This window comes from Pseudophryne corroboree, chromosome 4, assembly GCF_028390025.1.
Source record: "Pseudophryne corroboree isolate aPseCor3 chromosome 4, aPseCor3.hap2, whole genome shotgun sequence".
NCBI lineage: Eukaryota > Metazoa > Chordata > Amphibia > Anura > Myobatrachidae > Pseudophryne > Pseudophryne corroboree.
This window is the reverse complement of record NC_086447.1, coordinates 447,989,280-448,012,933: the sequence shown is the minus strand read 5'-3', so window position 1 is coordinate 448,012,933 and position 23,654 is coordinate 447,989,280.

The window sequence follows — 23,654 nt, the reverse complement described above, 5'->3', positions numbered from 1 at the left end:
CGCTTTGTATCACCGGTTTCCAGAATAAGCACACAGCTGAAAACCTCTTACGGCAACTGAAGAATATCATCGCGGAATGACTTACCCCAATTGGACTCTCCTGTGGATTTGTGGCATCGGACAACGCCAGCAATATTGTGTGTGCATTAAATATGGGCAAATTCCAGCACGTCCCATGTTTTGCACATACCTTGAATTTGGTGGTGCAGAATTTTTTAAAAAACGACAGGGGCGTGCAAGAGATGCTGTCGGTGGCCAGAAGAATTGCGGGACACTTTCGGCGTACAGGCACCACGTACAGAAGACTGGAGCAACACCAAAAACGCCTGAACCTGCCCTGCCATCATCTGAAGCAAGAAGTGGTAACGAGGTGGAATTCAACCCTATATATGCTTCAGAGGTTGGAGGAGCAGCAAAAGGCCATTCAAGCCTATACAATTCAGCACGATATAGGAGGTGGAATGCACCTGTCTCAAGCGCAGTGGAGGATGATTTCAACGTTGTGCAAGGTTCTGCTGCCCTTTGAACTTGCCACACGTGAAGTCAGTTCAGACACTGCCAGCCTGAGTCAGGTCATTCCCCTCATCAGGCTTTTGCAGAAGAAGCTGGAGACATTGAAGGAGGAGCTAACACGGAGCGATTCTGCTAGGCATGTGGGACTTGTGGATGGAGCCCTTAATTCGCTTAACAAGGATTCACGGGTGGTCAATCTGTTGAAATCAGATCACTACATTTTGGCCACCGTGCTCGATCCTAGATTTAAAACCTACCTTGGATCTCTCTTTCCGGCAGACACAAGTCTGCTGGGGTTCAAAGACCTGCTGGTGAGAAAATTGTCAAGTCAAGCGGAACGCGACCTGTCAACATCTCCTCCTTCACATTCTCCCGCAACTGGGGGTGCGAGGAAAAGGCTCAGAATTCCGAGCCCACCCGCTGGCGGTGATGCAGGGCAGTCTGGAGCGACTGCTGATGCTGACATCTGGTCCGGACTGAAGGACCTGACAACGATTACGGACATGTCGTCTACTGTCACTGCATATGATTCTCTCCCCATTGAAAGAATGGTGGAGGATTATATGAGTGACCGCATCCAAGTAGGCACGTCAGACAGTCCGTACTTATACTGGCAGGAAAAAGAGGCAATTTGGAGGCCCTTGCACAAACTGGCTTTATTCTACCTAAGTTGCCCTCCCACAAGTGTGTACTCCGAAAGAGTGTTTAGTGCCGCCGCTCACCTTGTCAGCAATCGGCGTACGAGGTTACTTCCAGAAAATGTGGAGAAGATGATGTTCATTAAAATGAATTATAATCAATTCCTCCGTGGAGACATTGACCAGCAGCAATTGCCTCCACAAAGTACACAGGGAGCTGAGATGGTGGATTCCAGTGGGGACGAATTGATAATCTGTGAGGAGGGGGATGTACACAGTGATATATCGGAGGATGATGATGAGGTGGACATCTTGCCTCTGTAGAGCCAGTTTGTGCAAGGAGAGATGAATTGCTTCTTTTTTGGTGGGGGTCCAAACCAACCCGTCATTTCAGTCACAGTCGTGTGGCAGACCCTGTCACTGAAATGATGGGTTGGTTAAAGTGTGCATGTCCTGTTTATACAACATAAGGGTGGGTGGGAGGGCCCAAGGACAATTCCATCTTGCACCTCTTTTTCTTTAATTTTTCTTTGCGTCATGTGCTGTTTGGGGAGTGTTTTTTGGAAGGGCCATCCTGCGTGACACTGCAGTGCCACTCCTAGATGGGCCAGGTGTTTGTGTCGGCCACTAGGGTCGCTTAGCTTACTCACATAGCTACCTCATTGCGCCTCTTTTTTTCTTTGCGTCATGTGCTGTTTGGGGAGTGTTTTTTGGAAGGGCCATCCTGCGTGACACTGCAGTGCCACTCCTAGATGGGCCAGGTGTTTGTGTCGGCCACTAGGGTCGCTTAGCTTACTCACACAGCTACCTCATTGCGCCTCTTTTTTTCTTTGCGTCATGTGCTGTTTGGGGAGTGTTTTTTGGAAGGGCCATCCTGCGTGACACTGCAGTGCCACTCCTAGATGGGCCAGGTGTTTGTGTCGGCCACTAGGGTCGCTTAGCTTACTCACACAGCTACCTCATTGCGCCTCTTTTTTTCTTTGCGTCATGTGCTGTTTGGGGAGTGTTTTTTGGAAGGGCCATCCTGCGTGATACTGCAGTGCCACTCCTAGATGGGCCAGGTGTTTGTGTCGGCCACTAGGGTCGCTTAGCTTACTCACACAGCTACCTCATTGCGCCTCTTTTTTTCTTTGCGTCATGTGCTGTTTGGGGAGTGTTTTTTGGAAGGGCCATCCTGCGTGACACTGCAGTGCCACTCCTAGATGGGCCAGGTGTTTGTGTCGGCCACTAGGGTCGCTTAGCTTACTCACACAGCTACCTCATTGCGCCTCTTTTTTTCTTTGCGTCATGTGCTGTTTGGGGAGTGTTTTTTGGAAGGGCCATCCTGCGTGACACTGCAGTGCCACTCCTAGATGGGCCAGGTGTTTGTGTCGGCCACTAGGGTCGCTTAGCTTACTCACACAGCTACCTTATTGCGCCTCTTTTTTTCTTTGCGTCATGTGCTGTTTGGGGAGTGTTTTTTGGAAGGGCCATCCTGCGTGACACTGCAGTGCCACTCCTAGATGGGCCAGGTGTTTGTGTCGGCCACTAGGGTCGCTTAGCTTACTCACACAGCTACCTCATTGCGCCTCTTTTTTTCTTTGCGTCATGTGCTGTTTGGGGAGTGTTTTTTGGAAGGGCCATCCTGCGTGACACTGCAGTGCCACTCCTAGATGGGCCAGGTGTTTGTGTCGGCCACTAGGGTCGCTTAGCTTACTCACACAGCTACCTCATTGCGCCTCTTTTTTTCTTTGCGTCATGTGCTGTTTGGGGAGTGTTTTTTGGAAGGGCCATCCTGCGTGACACTGCAGTGCCACTCCTAGATGGGCCAGGTGTTTGTGTCGGCCACTAGGGTCGCTTAGCTTACTCACACAGCTACCTCATTGCGCCTCTTTTTTTCTTTGCGTCATGTGCTGTTTGGGGAGTGTTTTTTGGAAGGGCCATCCTGCGTGACACTGCAGTGCCACTCCTAGATGGGCCAGGTGTTTGTGTCGGCCACTAGGGTCGCTTAGCTTAGTCATCCAGCGACCTCGGTGCAAATTTTAGGACTAAAAATAATATTGTGAGGTGTGAGGTATTCAGAATAGACTGAAAATGAGTGGAAATTATGGTTTTTGAGGTTAATAATACTTTGGGATCAAAATGACCCCCAAATTCTATGATTTAAGCTGTTTTTTAGTGCTTTTTGAAAAAAACACCCGAATCCAAAACACACCCGAATCCGACAAAAAAAATTCAGTGAGGTTTTGCCAAAACGCGGTCGAACCCAAAACACGGCCGCGGAACCGAACCCAAAACCAAAACACAAAACCCGAAAAATTTCAAGTGCACATCTCTAGTCTGGGGTACTTACCCCTTCATCCAGCTCTGTCAGTGGGTCTGCGGGTAGCTGCTGTTGTCAAGGTGTGCCCAGCAGGAGGTCGATCATCTGCTCCTTGCCAAAACAGTAGTAACAGCGTAAGGGAAATGGAGGTGTGGCCACCTTATTGTTTGTTTTTTGTTTTTTTAACGTAATTGGCAGATGGAGGGGAGTAAGGTATTAATAGGCGCTCCAGCACCCGTGTTTTGTGCCCCTCTGCCTCAGGGCCCCTCTGAACCAAGGGGCCCGGTATAGCTGTCCCCTTTGACCACCCCTGTCGCCGGGCCTGGCTGTGAGGCCAATGGTGTTTTTTTCCCTAACATTTGCTGAGTGATACTGCTGAGTGAGCTGCTAGGTGCTGGCTGTGGACACAATGCTGCCAGTAATAACATAATTTCTTCTTCCAGTTCCATAGGGCTCCACAGGGGAGACAATGGGGTGAAGTTGGTGGTGAGGACCGGGCACAACAGTTAAAGCTTTACATATCCCAGGACTCTCCGGTCACTCCCCCCCCATACCCTGCCCATAGCCCAAGGCTAAACAGTGCTCTTAAGCAGACTAAACAGTTAAAGCTTTACATATCCCAGGATGCTCCAATCCTTCCCCCCCCCCCCCACCCATACCCTGCCCACAGCCAAAGACTAAACAGCAGCCCAAGCTTTATTTGATGATTTACTGTATTTCATTTATTTTTACTACTGGAGGAGCAAGCAGTGCTAGGCAGTCCTCTGGATGCCAGCGCTGCTATTCCATCAACCCCCGCCTCCAGCCTGTGATCTGGTACTTCCGGCAGTGCGCCTGGGTGCCTAGCTTGCATGGCTCCACGGGATGACTCCAGACTGCAGCCGGAACATGGGGGGACAGGTAAGGTGGGTTCCTGCTTGGGTTGCGCCTCTAATGCAGTCCTACCTCTGGTCTTAGGAAACAGACTGGAGGTGCTGATGTGGACACCGTTTCGTCCGGGACTCCACTAGGCCACCAGGGCTAATTATACTGTTGCAGAGTTCTTAATAGAAGCCAGGGGACCTGTGGTTGATGTCAGCATAAAGGAGGTCAGACCTCTCCATGTAGCCCCTCCCCCAGCTCAGGGTGCCATTCCACTGTGGACTTCCTGCCTTTGAGATGCTACTTCCTACCCCTCAGAAACCCACGGCAGCCATTTTCTTCAGCAGCTACAGGTTTCTGGGAATGCTGGGTCTGGTCTCCCTGCATATCTATCCTAGGAGCCAGGTTATACAGTGCTATATCCTACCAGTCACATGTTGTTGACTTAATACCCATTGCAGTTATTTATATTGTATTCTGCATTGTTTGTGACTTGTGCTAGCTCAGCCGTCTGATATATTTCTACTGTCAGCTTATACATTTCCATTTTCTTTCTCAGACAACCCTAAGAACAGGTGTTTAGGGGTTCTACATATTTCACAGCTACCATTCTCCATTCTCCAAATAGAAGAGGAGGAGCCTGCTCCACCACCAAAAAAGGCCCAGCTGTTTAAGTGCCAGAAAGTAGTTAAGGCTGAATTTCCTCATTCTGAGCAATTTACTGAACTCCTGCGTGAAGCTTAGCATACTCCTGGTAAAAAGTTTCGTCTGCCAATGTGCCTGGCTTCATTTTACCCTATTCCAGCAGCTGATTGTGCTAAGTGGGAGGTTCCCCCAGCTGTGGATTCCCATGTGATATGTCTGGTTAAAACCTCTACTTTACCTAATCTGACATCTTCCTTAAAGGAGACTACGGATAGTAGGATTGAAGCCTGTCTTACATCTGACTATTAATCTGCCTGCTATGGCAGCTACCTGGGTGGCCAAAGCCATTGAGAGCTGGACAGAGGCTCCAGAGGAAGGCCTTCCCTCTAATGTTTCCTGGGAACTTATGTCTCACATCATGCATATCAGGGATGCTGCATCCTACCTAGGAGAAGTGGTTTTTGATACTGATCTTCTGGCTTTCAGGGCATCTGCTACCTCAGTGGTAGCCCACTGCATCCTTTGGCTATGCTCCTGGAAAGCGGACATGAATTCCAAGAAGGCCCTTACACTGCCTTACACTGGGGATATCCTATTTGGTGCAGAATTGGACAAAATCGTAGCTACCCTGGCAGCCGCCAAAACCGCTTTCCTGCCCTCAGCGTCTGCTCCACGGTCTTGAACATCTCTCTTTAGATCCTCTCTCTCCCAAGGCAAAGCTGAAGGACAGTCCTTTCCTCGGTAGTCAGCTTCTACAATTACCTCCAAGTGCAAGACAAAGCAGGACTGGGCTGCCAGACATCCAACTAACAAATCCGAAGACAAGCTCTCAGTCTGATGGAGTGGATCTCCTCCTGGCGATCCCAGGGTGGGAGGCTGACTTCTTCAGTTCGCACACTCCTGGCGCAAGACCACCACAGATGCCTGGGTGCAAGAAGTGGTCTCTCACAAGTATGCTGTCTCATTCCGGAAATGCCCCCCTCAGCAATTCTTTTACACAGTCCCCCCATTGGACCCAAGCAAGGCCTGGGTCCTCCAGAAGGTCATTCAGTCCTACTGCAATCAGGGGTAGCAGTTCCAGTCCCTTTGTCACAGCGCGGGACAGGTTTTTACTGTAACTTGTTCCTGGTTCAGAAACCCAATGGGTCTCATCGACCTATCCTCAAACGCAAAAACCTCAACAGATATATTGAGGTACCCAGGTTTCGTATGGAGAACCTCTGATCTATTGTCCTAGCTATGGAGCCTGGGGACTTTATGGTATCTCTGGACACTCAGAATGCTTACTTGTATGTACCTATTGTATCCTCTCATCAGCAGTTCCTACAGTTTGCTGTCCTCCAGAAGCATTTCCAATTTTGGGCACTGCCCTTTGGTCTTTCTACTGCTCTAAGGGTCTTTACCTAAATTATGGCTATTATGGCGGCACAGCTGCGTTGTCATGGGAACAGAGTACTCCCATGCCTGGAAGACCTTCTGATCCTTGCTCACTCTCCGGAGGCCCTCCACTACCATCTCCAGCTGACCATTGCCTTCTTGCAGAAACACAGTTGGCTAATCAACTGGAAAAAGACATCCCTTATACCTTCTCAAAGGATGTTACATCTGGGAGCTCTCCTGGATTCTCAGGTACAAAGAACTTCTTGTCAGCAGATAAACCTTCTGCACTACAGCAATGAGTTTGCAAGTTGCTTCACAGTCGCCGAGTGTCAATCCACTCATCCATGCAAGTCTTGGGGTCCATGGTGTCCACCTTTGACATAGGGGAATATGCCCAGTTCCACTACAGACACCTGCAGTTATTTGTCAATGTAGGAAATGGCTCACATTCTCCAGTGGGCCGAACACCGTCTCCCTGTCATCTCGGCGGCGTTCATCCCAGGAATCCTCAACTGGGAAGTGGACCTTCTCAGCCATCACAACATGCACACTGGCAAGTGGGCTCTTCACCCAGATGTCTTCCAGCTTCTGGTGCACAAGTGGGGCCTGCCGGATGTCTGCCTCATGGCCTTCTGACGCAACAAGGTTCCCGTGTACGGGTCCCAAACAAGAAATCCCAAAGTAGCCTTCGTGGATGCCCTGACAGTGAGGTGGACCTTCCATCTGGTGTATCTCTTCTCTCCATTCTCCCTTCTTCTTTGGGTCCTTAGGACATTCAAGCAAGAAAGAGGCATGTCCTGTTTGTAGCTCTGGCCTGGTCCAGATGGCATTGGTATTCAGCTATCCAGAGTCTCTCCATAGATGCTCCCTCTCCACTTCCTTTATGACCAGACCTCTTGTCTCAGGGTTCCTGTCTACACCAGGACTTATCTTGTCTGTCTTTGATGGCGTGCCTCTTGAGTCATTCCTTCTAAGGTCCAAAGGTTTCTCCCACTCTGTGATCCAGATCATGCTCAGAGTGAGGAAGCCAGCCTCCACCCATATCTATTACTGTGTGTGTTATACATACTTCCAATGGGGCACTGCAAGACGCTATGACCCTCTGGTTTTTCAGGTTTTTTGGATCCTTGCCTTACTTCAAGCTGAAAGGGATCTCAGACTCCGCCTGGCCTTTCTGAAAGTGCATGTCTCTGCTCTGTCAATCCGGTTCTGACACAGAACAGCTCCACTGCCATATGTTCACACCTTTCTTCAGGGTGTCCAACATATTCAACCTCCCTTTGTCCCTTGAGTGGCTCTGTGGGATTTCTTAGTGGTTCTCCACGCACTTTTTGCATCTGCCCATTGGGTGTTGCTCTCTATTTTTGATCTTTCATTAGGACAGGGCTACTCTTTAAACTCATCTTTGCTTCCATCCCAAAGTGGTCTCCCGCTTCCACCATAATGAAGAAATAGTGGTACTGGCCATCCAATCCCCAGCCCTCTCAGTGGATGAGGCCTCCCTGGATGTGGTCCATGCCCTGCGGATCTACGTGGATCATACCACCTTCATCCTCAAATCGATTTCCCTCTTTGTCCTCTACAGATTCCACAAGAGGGGTTGGCCAGCTAACAAACAAACTCTGGTCAGATGGCTTTGCATGACTATATCACAGGCTTACACACAGGCTGGTCTGCCATATACAGTCTCTACTCATTCTAGTCGCTCTGTGGGTCCTTCATATGCAGCTTGCTGTGGCGTGTCTGTAGAACAACTGTGCAAGACGGCCATGAGTTCTGTTCACACCTTTTTCAGGTTCTATGTCTTTGATATATTTTGTCTCTCAGGATGCTTCATTTGGACACTGGATTCTCCTCTCAGCTCAGGAGCATCCCCACCCTTCAACTGCTTTTGGACATCCCTATCGTCTTCCCTGTGGAGCCCTATGGACCCTGAAGAAGAAAAGGAGAGTTATGGTAGACTTACGTTTGTTAACTATCTATCTTCGAAGTCCATAGGGTCCACAGGGGCCCTCCCTGATGCCCTTGGCTTCTATGGGTTTTTGATCTTGGCCACTGGGTACCTTCGCTGTTGCGTGAGAGTGTGATTCTTCTGTGTACCAGTCTTCCGGCTCTCCTATCCTGCTCCTGCCTTGGGCTTGTTGACAAAACTGAAAAGCCTTGGGCTGTGGGTGTGTGGGTGGGGTATAGGGGGGAAGGAAGGGAGCATCCTGGGATATGTAAAGCTTTAACTGTTTGGTGCCCAGTTCTAACCACCACCTTCACCTCATTATCTCCCCTGTGGACCCTATGGACTTCAAAGAAAGAGAGTTAATAAAGGTAAGTCTACCCTAACTCTCCTTTTTTACTGACAATATGTAAAAAAGTGACAAGCTGGCCAGCAAATCCGGAAGTCTGTTATTATGGGAGCTGCCATGATGCTCCTCCCACCAAGGAAGTGTGATGGTGGCAGGGAATGGGTGGGCTGGGCTGCTCTCCCTCGTGGTACGCAGTGCGAGGAGAGCCAGGAAAGCAGTGGAGGGGTCTTCCGTGTCCTGAATCCTACTGAGCAGCCGCAGCAAGTTCAGTACAGCGACAGCTGCCAGAACTGCACATATCTTCTGTGCATTTGAGAAACATTGATGGTTTGATCCATAGATGGTACATCATAGCATAGTTTCATGTCATTGATTGTTCATGTCATGTTCACCATTGATTGCAACCATTTATGGGAAGCATACCGATGGCCATCCCTAGAACACAGTAGTGACAAACATATAAGTAAAAAGCATCAAGAAATTGAAAAGCAAGAGATAGCATGAAATTAATGGGGAATGTCCTTGATAACCAGATTTCAACTAATCAAAAAACTGCATTACTATTTTGTTGTGAAAAAATAAGATTTTACTCACCGGTAAATCTATTTCTCGTAGTCCGTAGTGGATGCTGGGGACTCCGTAAGGACCATGGGGAATAGACGGGCTCCGCAGGAGACTGGGCACTCTAAGAAAGATTTAGTACTACTGGTGTGCACTGGCTCCTCCCTCTATGCCCTCCTCCAGACCTCAGTTAAGGAAACTGTGCCCGGAAGAGCTGACATTACAAGGAAAGGATTTTGGAATCCAGGGTAAGACTCATACCAGCCACACCAATCACACCGTATAACTTGTGATAACATACCCAGTCAACAGTATGAACAACAACAGAGCATCAGACAAACCTGATGCAACCATAACATAACCCTTATTTAAGCAATAACTATATACAAGTATTGCAGAAGAAGTCCGCACTTGGGACGGGCGCCCAGCATCCACTACGGACTACGAGAAATAGATTTACCGGTGAGTAAAATCTTATTTTCTCTAACGTCCTAGTGGATGCTGGGGACTCCGTAAGGACCATGGGGATTATATCAAAGCTCCCAAACGGGCGGGAGAGTGCGGATGACTCTGCAGTACCGAATGAGCAAACACAAGGTCCTCCTCAGCCAGGGTATCAAACTTGTAGAACTTGCAAAAGTGTTTGAACCCGACCAAGTAGCTGCTCGGCAAAGCTGTAATGCCGAGACCCCTCGGGCAGCCGCCCAAGAAGAGCCCACCTTCCTTGTGGAATGGGCTTTTACTGATTTTGGAGGCGGCAAGCCAGCCGCAGAATGAGCCTGCTGAATTGTGTTACAGATCCAGCGAGCAATAGTTTGCTTTGAAGCAGGAGCACCCAGCTTGTTGGATGCATACAGGATAAACAGCGAGTCAGGTTTCCTGACCCCAGCCGATCTGGCTACATAAATCTTCAAAGCCCTGACTACATCTAGTAAATTGGAATCCTCCAAGTCACGAGTAGCCGCAGGCACCACAATAGGTTGGTTCACATGAAAAGATGACACCACCTTTGGCAGAAATTGCGGACGAGTCCGTAATTCTGCCCTGTCCATATGGAAAACCAGATAGGGTCTTTTACATGACAAAGCCGCCAATTTTTGACCACTTTCCACGTGAGATATTTTAACTCCACGGTCTTAAGCGGCTCAAACCAGTGAGATTTCAGGAAACTCAACACCACGTTAAGATCCCAAGGTGCCACTGGTGGCACAAAAAAGGGGCTGAATATGCAGCACTCCCTTTACAAACGTCTGAACTTCAGGTAGAGAAGCTAGTTTTTGTATGAAAGAAAATGGATCGTGCCGAAATCTGGACCTTAATGGACCCCAATTCTAGGCCCAAAGTCACTCCAGACTGTAGGAAGTGAAGGAAACAGCCCAGCTGGACTTCCTCTGTAGAGGCATTCCTGGCCTCACACCCAGCAACATATTTTCGCTGTATACGGTGATAATGTTTAGCCATCACGTCCTTCCTAGCCCTTATCAGCGTAGGAATAACCTCATCCGGAATCCCTCTTTTCTACTAGGATCCGGCGTCCAACCGCCATGCCGTCAAACGCAGCTGCGGTAAGTCTTGGAACATACAAGGTCCCTGCTGCAACAGATCCTGCCCTAGAGGCAGAGGCCATGGGTCCTCTGTGAGCATTTCTTGCAGCTCTGGAGAGGAAAAGGAGGAAACACATAAACCAACTGGAACATCCACGGTGTCACCAGTGCGTCTACAGCTATCGCCTGAGAGTCTCTTGACCTGGCGCAATACCTTGTAGCTTTTTGTTGAGGTGGGATGCCATCATGTCCACCTGTGGCAGTTCCCACCGACCTACAATCTGCGCGAAGACTTCTTGATGAAGTCCCCACTCTCCCGGGTGGAGGTCGTGCCTGCTGAGGAAGTCTGCTTCCCAGTTGTCCACTCCCGGAATGAACACTGCTGACAGTGCGCTTACGTGATTCTCCGCCCAGCGAAGAATTCTGGTGGCTTCTACCATCGCCACCCTGCTCCTTGTGCCGCCTTGGCGGTTTACATGAGCCACTGCGGTGATATTGTCTGACTGAATCAGAACCGGTTGGTCGCGAAGCAGGGTCTCCGCTTGACTTAGGGCGTTGTATATGGCCCTTAGTTCCAGGATATTGATGTGAAGGCAAGTCTCCTGCCTTGACCACAGCCCTTGGAAATTTCTTCCCTGTGTGACTGCCCCCCACCCTCGGAGGCTTGCATCCGTGGTCACCAGGACCCAGTCCTGAATGCCGAATCTGCGACCTTCTAGAAGGTGAGCACTCTGCAGCCACCACAGGAGAGACACCCTGGCTCTTGGGGATAGGGTGATTAACCGATGCATCTGAAGATGTGATCCGGACCACTTGTCCAGTAAGTCCCATTGGAAGGTCCTCGTATGGAACCTGCCGAAGGGAATGGCCTCGTATGATGCCACCCTCCTTCCCAGGACTCGAGTGCAGTGATGCACTGACACCTGTTTTGGTTGTAATAGATTCCTGACCAGTGTCACGAGCTCCTGAGCTCTCTCTATCGGGAGATAAACCCTTTTCTGGTCTGTGTCTAGGATCATGCCTAGGAGAGGCAGATGAGCTGTAAGAACCAACTGCGACTTTGGAATATATAGAATCCAGCCGTGTTGCCGTTACACTTCCAGAGAAAGTGATACGCTGTTCAGCAAATGCTCTCTTGATCTCGCTTTTATGAGGCGATCTTCCAAGTACGTGATAATAGTGACACCTTGTTTCCGCAGGAGCACCATCATTTCCGCCATTACCTTGGTGAATATTCTCAAGGCCGTGGAGAGACCAAACGGCAACGTCTGAAATTGGTAATGACAATCCCGTACCGCAATTCTGAGGTACGCCTGATGAGGTGGATAAATGCGGACATGAAGGAATGCATCCTTTATGTCCCGAGTCACCATAAAATCTCCCCCTTTCAGGCTTGCAATAACCGCTCTTAGTGATTCCATCTTGAACTTGAACCTTTTCAGGTATATGTTCAGGGATTTTAAATTCAATATGGGTCCGACCGAACCGTCTGGTTTCGGGACTACAACATGGTCGAATAATAACCCCCTCCTTGTTGAAGGAGGGGAACCTTGACCACCACCTGTTGAAGATACAATTTGTGAATTGCAGTTAACACTGTTTCCCTCTCGTGGGGGGAAGCCGGCAGGGCCGTCGGTGAGGGGGCATCTTCTCAAAGTCCAGCTTGTATCCCTGAGACACAATATCTATTGCCCAGGGATCCAACAGGGAGTGAACCCACTAGTGGCTGAACTTACGAAGGCGTGCCCCCACCAGGCCTAGCTCCGCCTGTGGAGCCCCAGCGACATGCAGTGGATTTTTGTAGAGGCCGGGGAGGACTTCTGTTCCTGGGAACTAGCTGTGTTGTGCAGCTTCTTTCCTCTGCCCCCGCCTCTGGCAAGAAAGGACGCACCTCGGACTTTCTTGTTTCTTTATTTGAAAGGCTGCATTTGATAATGTCGTGCTTTCCTAGGCTGTGCAGGAATATAAGGCAAAATATCAGAATTACCAGCTATAGCTGTGGAGACCAGGTCCGAGAACCCTTCTCCACACAATCCTCAGCCTTCCATATGCCTCTTAAGTCGGCATCATCTGTCCATTGCATATTCTACAGGACACGTCAAGCAGAAATCGACATAGCTTTGACTCTAGGACCCAGTATACTCATGTCTCTTTGGGCATGTTTTATATATATACCTATCTCTTAAGACAGCATCTTTAATATATATATATCTCTATATATACATAAATATATATCTATATGCATACTAGGGTCTCAATCTCTGCTGATAAGGTACCTGTCCACGCTGCCACAGCGCTATAATCCCATGCCGACACAATCGCCGGTCTGAGTAGTGTACTAGAATGTGCACGCTATCTGCTTTATCCCTGAGAATAGCTAGTGCTACCTTCTGTGCAAACGTGACACCCTAGGGGAAGATTCCCATCACATCCTGGCCCTAGTGGGGAAAGGATACTGCCTAAGAATTTTTTGTGGGAAGCTGCAGTCTCTTGTCTGGAGATTCCCGCTCTTTTTCCTCATGAGAGGAGGGAAATTTACCTCAGCTTTCTTCCCCTTAACATGTGTACCCTTGTGTCAGGGACAAATGAGTCATCAGTGATATGCAAATCATCTTTTATTACAATAATCATATATTGAATACCTTTCAGCCATTTTGGCTGTAACTTTGCATTATCGTAGTCAACACTGGAGTCAAACTCGGTGTCGATATCAGTGTTTATTATTTTGGATAGTGAGCATTGTGAGACTCTGAAGGTCTCTGCGCCATAGGGACAGACATGGGTAGATTTCCTGCCTGTTCTCTAATCTTTTGTGCAAAAAATTCACCTCAGCACTTACACATATCCAAACAGGTGTCGGCGTTGTCGACGGAGACACCCTCTCACACACATATTTGCTCTATCTCCTCCTTAGGGGAGCCTTTTACCTCAGACATGTCGACACACACGTACTGACACACCACACACACAGGGGATGCTCTATTTGAAGACAATTCCCCCACAAGGCCCTTTGGAGAGACAGAGAGAGAGTATGCCAGCACACACACCAGCGCTATATGACCCAGGAATCACACAGTAACTTAGTGTTAATCCAGTAGCTGCTGTATATATTGTTTTTACGCCAAATTTATGTGCCCCCCCTCTCTTTTTCACCCTCTATATCGTGCAGGGGAAAGCCTGGGGAGCTTCCTCTCAGCGGAGCTGTGGAGAGAAAATGGCGCTGGTGAGTGCTGAGGAAGAAGGCCCCGCCCCCTCAGCGGCGGGCTTCTCCCACGATTTTGTGTAAAATTAATGGCGGGGGCTCATGCATATAACAGTGTCCAACTGTATATATGCTGCTTTTTGCCAGGAGGTAATCAATTGCTGCCCAGGGCGCCCCCCCCCCTGCGCCCTGCACCCTACAGTGACCGGAGTGTGTGGGTAGTGTGGGCGCAATGGCGCACAGCTGCAGTGCTGTGCGCTACCTCATATGAAGACAGGAGTCTTCTGCCGCCGATTTTGACGTCTTCTTGCTTCAACCCGCTGTCTACTGGCTCTGCGAGGGGGACGGCGGCGCGGCTCCGGGAACGGACGACCAAGGTTAGGTTCCTGTGTTCGATCCCTCTGGAGCTAATGGTGTCCAGTAGCCTAAGAAGCGCAACCTAGCCGCAGTTAGTAGGTTTGCTTCTCTCCCCTCAGTCCCACGTAGCAGAGAGTCTGTTGCCAGCAGAAGCTCTCTGAAAATAAAAAACCTAACTAAAATACTTTCTTATTAGCAAGCTCAGGAGAGCTCACTAAAAGCACCCAGCTCTGGCCGGGCACAGATTCTAACTGAGGTCTGGAGGAGGGCATAGAGGGAGGAGCCAGTGCACACCAGTAGTACTAAATCTTTTTTAGAGTGCCCAGTCTCCTGCGGAGCCCGTCTATTCCCCATGGTCCTTACGGAGTCCCCAGCATCCACTAGGACGTTAGAGAAAATAAAAATATATTTTAAAATGTATTGTAATGGGTCCAGGATTAGAATCCCTAGCAGAGGCGTAACTCTGGGAGGTAATAGAGTCGGCTGCCGCCGGGCTCCTGCCCTGCAGGGGGCATCACTCCTCAGGGATGTTGGGGACAGGAGTCCCAGCAGGCATTTTTAGCCATGGAGAGATAGAACCACTGACATACCTTAGTGGTGCAAGCTGTCTCACTCCTCTGTGCACATCTGCCCCCTTCCCCCGGCAAGTACTACAGTCACCTGCTGCTGACCGTTGACTGCCACTATGCAGGGAGGATGGAGGTCTCTGCTGGTGGTTTCTGGCTCCTAAGTCTCCTCTGTGTATTCTGCTGCTGCCTGTCCCTCCTCAGACCCTGCCCATCGAAGAAACCCTGATGGCTCCCATCACAGACACCCAGACCCCAAAGTACAAGATGGGTGTTACTGTGTGCGTGTGTGGGGAGGGGGGAAGGCTGTTTCAGACATAGGCTGCATGTTACTGTGTGTGTGTGTGTGTTTGTGTGTGTCAATCTCTAGCTTTCTAAGGGGGGGGGGGGGGGTGGCACCAACATTTATCTTGCCTCCGGGCGCCTCCCTAGTGCTAACTGTAGAGGGGGCGTTCAGCTGTAAAAAAGTCTCAACTTTTTGCAGTTTCTAAACGTGCCTTATTGTCCACTGTAAAGCATAATTGTTTTTGTGTAGTTTTCAAATACAGAGTTGCAGGGAGAGCAGTGGTTACAGTAACTAGAGGTCATTGTTATGCCTCTGGTAGTTTTTATGTATGGTTAAGTGACCTCTAATTAGGTATGGATTAGGTAGTGCAGAACCCAGTTGTGATTTCATAATAAGTTTTCCTATGAGCAGTATAGATCCAGAGCTAAATCTCAGCCTTATATTTTGTGTGCAAGGCAATCCCACAGGACAGTTATTCTCAGAAAACAATTAGAAGGAGATTTAACAAATCTAGACAATAGATAAAGTACCAATCAATCAGCTTCTAGCTGTCATTTTTCTAGCTGGGTCTGTAAAATAACAGAAGCTGATTGGTTGGTACTTTAGCTGTTTCCAACATTCAATAAATATTCCCTTGGTGAGAACAATAAGTAATGATTAGATAAGATGAGGGCTGCCTAAGCTGAAATCATATAAGAGGCTTGAATATTTGTGATTGGTTCACTATTAAGTCATTTGTTGCTAGGTAGACTAGTTTGGTTAGTGTTTGGTAATCGGTTAGGGCCAGCTTATCATTAGGATAATGGGAGGTTACGATGCGATAGTGTATTTAGGGAGAGTCAGACCTGAGCTCTTCCTCTTTCAGGGTTGGAAGCCCACCCACCCTCAATTCTTAATTGGCTCTATTCAATTTGACTTACTGATTATTTATTTCTTGATTTAGCAGGCAGGATAGCGCTACTGGCCAGCGGTCACGTGTAGCATTAGTGGTAGTTGTGGGACACTTACCCTTTTTGGAAGGTCGATGAGTGTGTCCTGCCCTTGTGGGGGGATGATGGGCGATTCTATGAGAAGAGGCCTCACTGGCTATAGTATATGGTGGTGAGACATTCACGACACAAATTATGCTTATAGTTTTAGATGGGCATTTCAGTCGCTGGCATTACAGCTGGGGCATTTCAGTTACCACAATTTTGTTGAGATCTAGTTAACTTGTGCTGGTAGCAGCGTCTTCCTGGCAACCCGTTACGAATAAGGTCATTCGATTTAATAAATTAATGACCATTTAATCCAATGCAGTTTGTGTCTGTGTCTTTATTTTCAGTTGATAAATTAGCTTAAAGTATATTGTTAAGGTTCAAGCACAATAAATTAATAGACAACTTATATCTATGTGCTCAGAGTGGCTACCATTTTCTCATAGCACACTTCCTTATAAAGTTTATTTATCAGGAAGAGGAATTCTACAAGAAAATGGCCTCCATTCTCCTGCACACCAAAATCGTCAATACTTATTATTCTTTCCCTTGTGTCCTTGGTGGGCAAGAGTGATGGCATCATCATGTGTGCTCCACTCACTGCTTTGCTGTCTTTCCTAGCTTGCATGAGATTGCCAGTCTCTCCTGGGAGTCCAACAGATCATCCACATCCAGATTATCCCAAATTTTCAGGGCGTGCATAACTGAGTGCACACAATACATATGTGTACAGTCAAATGATGTGGGATGATAACCTAATATTAATAAGGTGTGCTTGTGATTGGCTGTGAAATATCACACACAGCATTTGAAAAACTGATGCTTTTTTGTAGCATGCATCATCATAGTACGTCTTCCACAATGTCTGCACTATTCCCTCCCAAGCTGAAGCTCAGTTTTCTCAGCTTCGCAGCAGCCACTAATAAGCATTCAGTAAACAGGGCAATTTAGATTAGATCACAGGGCAGGATAAAGACAGGGCTAAAGACCGCCAATGAGAGCGGAAGATAGAGAAAGCAGACAGTTGTGTAAATTGATTTGTTCGCTAAAAGAAAAAAATGACTTGTGCAGATACTATATATAGTATATATACAGCTGATACTATATAAAGTATATATACAGTTGATTATTATTCACTGCAATGTTAGTAACTTAAAAACTATTTAAACTGATCGAAATAGGGTCATTTATTGTTGAATCAATGAACCGTTTAATAAAGATTACAATAGCGGTAATTCTAAAGACGGACCACAAATCACCTAATATTGCTAGTATAATGGCAGTTCCATGAAGTACTGTATGATTAATGAATCCAAATATATAGTACTAAAGACATGTCCAAAAGTATTACAACATAAATAGGTAAAGCACGTCCAATTGGAAAATAATATCAACCAATTGCACATTCACCGATGCTAAAATTATATATGAATAGAAAGCCTTAAGAAAAGTTCATACTTAGATGGTATCCAGTGGAAGGATGTTCATTGGAATTCTCAAGTAATCAGGTTGGGTGTCATACCTAAACATTAACATTAAATACATTATTCCGTTCATCATGGATTTAACTAGTTCTGTAAATATTTCTATAATCTTACATCACAGTCATTCATTCTGCTTATTAAACAAGCTATGCTTAGCTAGTAAAAATTGCATTGCAAGTCCTCCATGAGTATTACAACATTGTTGCATACTGTAATGGGCCCTACACACTGGCAGATCCGTCGCCGAGCTGCCCGACGGCAGATATGGCCAATGGGCGACCCGGTTGCGGGGGGGCAGTGACGGGGGGAGTGAAGTTTCTTCACTCCCCCCGTCACCTGGCTCCATAGCAGTGCAGGCAAATATGGACGAGATTGTTCATATTGTCCTACATGCACAAGCAACAGGGCACCAGCGATGAACGAGCCTCCACACTCAGAGATATGAACGGTATCTCATTCATTAATGAACGAGATCGTTCATATCTTTCAGTGTTATCGCCCAGTGTGTAGGGCCCGTTAGTCTTACATGTTCAGCAGAAGGCTGTAAGATGTATTACGATTTCATATTTGTATCTTTGTGTTCATAACTCTCTGTGCACATGTTATATCTGCCTCCCCTGCAGTGCACATGGTTTTGCCCAACTGCTAACAAAGTTTCTGCTGCGATCAACTCAGAATTACCCCCTAATGTGTTCATGTCATACACTGCAGCCATACACTGTGTTCAGTGTTCTGACCTAATGTGTTCATGTCATACACTGCAGCCATAGGCGGATCCAGGAAGGGGGCACTCGGGCCCGTTCCCCCCCACCTGTCGTTTCTGACTTCTTTTTTTTCAAAAGGAGAACAGTAGCAGCACTACTGCTATTTCTGTCAGTCAGATTTGATAAAAGAGTCGGCAGGCACTAGGACCTGTTGCGGCTCTAACAGCAAGTCCGTGTGGTAACCAATGGGGAGGCTAGAGCTGCAACTCCAGTCTCCCCCTGCTCACACCGCAACCTACCTCCCCCACTGCTAGCTGGCCAGAGTCCAGCCCAGGCGCAGGGTTCAAATGCCAGCATCGAGTAAGACTGTTACTTTTGACGGCACAGAAGGCTTCATTAGCCCGCACAGTATCCCAGCGCTTCCTCCTCCACTTCTTTTACCACCATGCTAGGTGCAGTCACCCTCAGCCTCAGCTTTGGGAAAGCGGTCCGTGTGATTGTGTCAGGGCTGTCCTGCAGATGTCTTATGCTGCTTGTTGGAGATCCAGCTGGCTGCTTCTGCTAATCAAAGATGGGCAGTTCGTGTCCTGCAGTCTGAGTCTCAGTGCAGTGCCCAAAACAAGGTATGCTGCACCTGCCACCACCAACTAAAAACTTTAATAATTATATTGTGCTGGGGTGCATTCCAGGCTCCCATAACTAATGGAACAGGTGACCAACATTTCAAGGCCCAATCAGCCTTTTCATCGGGGTGAAACATTGGCTGTAGGAGAGCATCCTGGTTTATTGCCAATCATTACCTGATGGCGTATTCTGTGAGGCTACGCCCCCTGTGATACCGCACCCATCTGGGAGCACGTGTGTCTTAGGTGCATGTAAATATAACTATTATCGTTCCTGGTGCTTGCGGTGCACTGAGCCCCGGGTGTTTTATCATTTCCTCCATGATATCAGGACATTTCTCCCATAAGTGAAGAATCATACGTTCTTGTGAGCACATGGATAATTCTATTAACTGGTAAAAAAAGCTCTATCCATACCACACTATATGATACCCAATTTAAGAGATATTTATAAGCACATTTAATGGGACTGTCCTATTTAGGAACAAAATAAGGACATCATCATTTCTACGAGTATTGATTAGTCCACTGTGGTCAATTTAGATATATGATCCACCTCTTATGCTTAATTAATATTAATATTATTAGTAATATTTTACTTTGATTGGGATTTTATATATGCGCATATTAATTTTGTGATTTTTTTTGTGTTCTTTTATGATTGATTTTATAGATATTAAAAATATCATAAAAATTAATGTATTGAGTTCATTCATGTCCTGTTGCCTCAAATTAAGTATATTAGCGCGAGGGGTTATTTAGTTTGTTTAAAAAAGTAGATTTGCCCGCGGTAGCTGTGGAAACCAGGTCCGCTAGACCTTCTCCAAATAAATCCTCACCTTTGTAAGGTAAAACTTCCATATGCTTCTTTGAGTCGGCATCACCCGTCCATTGGTGGGTCCATAGGGCTCGCCTAGCAGAAATCGCCATGGCGTTGGCTCTCGAACCTAACAGACCAATGTCAAAGTCAGAAAAATATCTCTATGCACACTACCATATTTGCACCTCACACAGGTCCGTGCTGCGCATGCGTACGCTCTCCCGTGCGTACGCATACACAGTCGCGGGCACCCGCAGGCGCACGGTATGCGTATTTACGGTAGAGTTTATGTGATCGTAGCGTGCGACTCAATCGTTACATATTTTCAGTAATAATGTATTTTGTAGATCATGGTCCCTTTGATAGATTCTGAAAGTTTAGTTAACATAGCATGTTCCTGAACAGAGAGATCCCTCTTTGTATTGTACGAAGGGTCTAACAGGGGTCATACAGTGGTGTTTGGTACCCATCGGAAGAGTATTTAAATAGCAATATTCCGGTGTTGGTTTGGAGCAGTTTAATCGCTCGTGCGAATAGTTATGGACATAAGAAGTTTATGTCCATTTACTATTATTTGTTCTTATTTAGTCATGCGGCGGGAAACTCAGTATCCCACCCACCTGAACAGTTGGAAACAGTCACAACCCACCTGTATGAATCAACCTATGACCTTTTGTTATAGTGCGAAGTCGAATTCCTGTGTCCAATGAACAATAAGATTGTAGGGACCATTGAATTGCATTGTGTGTGGGGCATAAATAGGCAGGCCGACCATATCCAGTTCACTCTCTTCAACGGTTCTCATTGCTGATAATCGGGAGCTGGATATCGAGGCGCATGCGATCGTTTCCCCTTGTGCGTAAGTGTTTCTCCGCAACTATATTGATCTTCTTGTTATTGTGGGCCAATCTCTCTCAATTTCTCTCTCTCTCTCTCCTTCTTTTTCTCACTCATTTTCCCTTAAATTGTATTGTATTGTATTTCCTGTGTAGTTATCTGGTTAGGTAGTCTATGTTATATTGTAGTGTATGACTTGTATTGTGTTTAACTCTTTTGCAAGTATAGCATTCATAATATATATTTTAGGCGTTGGACCCTGAGCACGGTATCTGTGTGTTTCTTATAGTATTAAGTATTCTCAGAGCGTCGGTGACGCTCAAACAGCTTTTAAGGTAATAAGGTTATACTGTGTTGCATTTACTCTCTAACATTACACTAAGGTTTTACTGCACAATACACTGTTTATGGTTTAGATACAAAGGTTTAATATAGTGAGCGTCAGCTCCGCTGGTGATCTCCTCGTGGTCCCGAGCGTTCGCTACGCTATAGCGAATCATTACTTTAGTTAACAGCCAATAACGTGCCTGCCTGTGATCTCTTGGCCGTGAGTGAACGTGACGCTTGAGCGTCTCGATCACGGCAAAGCGATTGTTACGCAACTAGCGTACCCTTACGGTACTTCATACATAAATAGCGTACAGTGTTCTTAGACCTCATAAAGGGTATTATATACGATAAATATTTAGCTTTAACAATTGGCGGCTCGCCCTGTCCTTCACATATCTGCACTAGGTAATTTCAGCAGACATTATCCAGCAGCAAAGGGCGGGAGATCATATTCCTCGTAGTGCTGTTTGGATAAGCGTCTGCTTCTCTTAGTAAAGGGTGCTGAAGGAATCCGGGAACCGGAGGTAAGAACAAAACAATAGTGTCTTTTTAAAACTGTTTATTTTTCTGTCTTGCGTACACACGCACGCACACATATATATCTGCATTTCCTTTTCATTGGTGTATTTTCGTATGTCACTCTCCTGTTTGCCAGTTCTATAGTTGATAAACGTATAAATTGTGTTACGGTGGATCTTTGCTTTGCGTACACGTGTCTCTAACAAAAGACTGAGACTTGCGTACGCAATCCAAGGGCCGACGCACGCAGCGTATATTACGCAACGGAGCCCACGTAACTCAAATCACAAGTTTTTTTTTCTCTCCTCTCAACGCGATAAGTAGCGCCACGCGGTAAATAACGCCAGGCGATAAATCGCGCAAATCTATTTTTTTTTTTTTTAAATTCGAAATTTAAATTAATAGATCCTTCTCCTAATTTGTAACACATCTGGTCTAAAGAGACATTTCTGCGCAGAAATAGAAATAGAAATAAAAGTGTATATGCGGTGAGTGAGTGTTTGTTTTTACAATTTTTAAGGTTGAACCACAAGAAAAGTCGAGTACTCGTGAGGTACATGCGTGTAAGTGACGTACATGGTGGCTAGGGAGGCATCCCTGGTTAAATATACAATTTGAGCATTAGAGTGTAGCAGACCAGGAGGTCATACTGTAACAGACCAGGAGGTCATAGCAGACCAACAGGTTCAGGTACAGCAGACAAGGAAGTCCGCTATACAGTCCACAGGCACAACACCAAGAAAGGGTTGGTGCAACACCCATATAGGCCATATAAGCTCTGGCTGAAGGAATTCGCAGCCGAAATTTTCGATTCCGCTGGTCGCTCAGTACATAAGATTAGTTGCTTGTGTACTAAACGATTGTACCGCACGTAATTGTGTGCATTAGTAAACCTGACCGGTACTATTTGTGTACGAAGGTCATAAACGCTATTTGTACATTCTAACGTGATTTGTGTAATTTTTTTTTTATTTTAAGGGAAGTTCGCTGCTCACTCAGGAACTATCCAGCAACCAATAGTTACTGGAAAGAGTAAGTGTTCTTCGGAGCACCCTCACAGGTTCCAGTAAATAGAGGTTCAGGTCGCAGGGGCCCTAGGTCGAGTACGCCAGCACCATATCGGTGTGATCAGGTCGTATTGGTCGGCGTGGGCGAGTGAGTGGGGTACTCGGTAAACCGCCACCGTCAGCCTATTTTGGACATTTGGTTTGCGTAAGGGTTGGTTAAATAAAGCAACACCTTCGAACTATGGGGGCCACTTGTTCAGGTAGGGGGCGATCAACCTCGGTTCGGGTTGATTCAGTGAACCGACCAATTGGGTCGGCAAGGTATGTAATGTGTGAGAAATACGGAAGTCACACAGAAGCTTTATGTGATGAATGGGAGAGAATGACAGTACATGACGGGGAGAAATTCCCAAGAGTAGGTAGCTTCAGCACAGAAGTGTTAACGAATTTAAGGAGAAGGATATGTCTCATTAAATCAACAAAGAGACGAATCAAACATTACGATTATTTGCAGTTGTGGCAGCAGGAAGGTGACATACAGAGAGGATTGGCTCAGGCGGCGGGATCTGGCTCAATCAGAAAACTGATAGCCACGGCCCCACCGCCACCATACATATCAGGAGAGAAATTGGTTGCGGAGAATGACGCACTAAGGTGTAACACACAAACACTTAGCAACTGTATAAATGTTAAAGATAATGTTAACCAATTAACCAACGCAAGTATTAACCCGTGCAAGTTGTACCCTGTTTTGAACTTTCCTCAGGAGTGTGATCAAGAAGACGAATCGGCAACAATTTCAGCGCTCTCTCTCGCAGCCACCATAGCAGAGACCACAGTAGGCACAGCTCCACCCACGAGATTAGTATCAAAGGCCCCTAGCGGAGGGATAGGTGAGGTCGTGTCTACAGGTAAGTACGGCACCATACACTATGCTGAAGCCATTTCACCACAGGCTGTAGAACCCACACAGAGTGATGTTGTTAGAGTTAATCCTGTTAGGGTAATAGCTGTTCCAAATGGGAAAACTGACACAACAGGGGTCACCCCTGTGAGGAACATTGCCATGTATAGCCCATTTTCCAGAATGGAATTAAGGACCATCGTGTCTGAATTCCCTGACCCTAGAAAAGATTTAGTTGCCAGTCAAAAATACATCAGAGACTTAGGTAACACTGTAGAGCCCAACAATAAAGAATGG